The following is a 1,144-nucleotide window of genomic DNA, read 5'->3' on the forward strand; positions in this document are numbered from 1 at the left end:
TTTTTTTTTTTTTTTTGCTTAATGGTTAGATATAATTTGAAAGCCAAGGCCCTTGTATAAAAGAAATGTGGTACTTTTTTAAAGCTATTAATGGTTTTCATGACTGTTACTGAATCCTCAAGTTAAAGACAATTGGTGGGCAGAGAAAAGCTCCTTGCCTTCTGTTCTCAGTATCGGTCACTGCATAGCCAAGCGGAAGAATTGAGACAAACACAAACTTCCTTCTAACGCTGTCTGTCCTCTTCATTCCCCTGGGGCCTGCACTCCCGATTATTCCCTAGGGGTGGGAAATACTAACATCATAGATTACATCTACAAATGTCTGTTAGTTGTTATGAATCTATTATGTAAAAACTGAGACGCTTTTAAAGGACCTCAAATGACAGGTTTGAAATTTCTATGTTCATATTTTAAAAAAAAGTAGGCCGGTCGGTGGTGGCGCACACCTTTAGTCCCAGCCCTCCGGAGGCAGAGGCGTGCAGAACTCTGTGAGTTCAAGGTCAGCCTGGTCTACAAGAGCTAGTTCCAGGACAGGCTCCAAAGCTACAGAGAAACCCTGTCTCGAAAAACCAAAAATCAAACAAACAAACAAAAAGTAGCAAATGCCCCATTAAAGTAGGGGCCGGGGAAAGAGAGGACTAGATTGGTAAGTGGCCACTGTGCAAACATGAGCCCTGAGTTCAGATCCCCAGAACTTACCTAAAAGCAGGTTGCGTGGGGTAGAGCTAGGGAATTGGCGAGAAACCCTGTCTCAGAAGCGGAAAGCGGCAGAGGAAGGTGCCCAACATCTGCCTGTGGCTCAGCACACTTCCACTCACGTGTGCATGCACACGCCCATAATAAAGCCTAAGTACATTAGTTGGACTGATGCAATGGTCTGTTTAATCTTAAAGGATAACCTCACAACATTAAAAAGGAAGAAAGAAAAAAAGCAGTGTGCCTTCATGGAGCAGTGTGTGTGTGTGTGTGTGTGTGTGTGTGAGAGAGAGAGAGAGAGAGAGAGAGACTTTAAAATGCTAATTAACCCAATTGAAAAATGGGGCACTGACCTGAACAGAGAATTTTCAACAGAAGAAGTTCAAATGGCCAAAAGACACTTAAGATCATGCTCAACCTCCTTAGCGATCAGGGAAATGCAAATCAA

The 1,144-nt window shown here is 43.1% G+C and overlaps 1 protein-coding gene across 15 annotated transcripts in view; it reads left to right on the top strand.

The window, feature by feature from the left end:
- Positions 1-1,144, top strand: part of Dst (dystonin) — a 399,168-nt gene that overhangs the window by 394,222 nt on the left and 3,802 nt on the right. The gene's annotated exons all lie outside the window — the stretch shown is intronic.

Source organism: Microtus ochrogaster, linkage group LG2 (genome assembly GCF_000317375.1).
Source record: "Microtus ochrogaster isolate Prairie Vole_2 linkage group LG2, MicOch1.0, whole genome shotgun sequence".
Lineage (NCBI taxonomy): Eukaryota > Metazoa > Chordata > Mammalia > Rodentia > Cricetidae > Microtus > Microtus ochrogaster.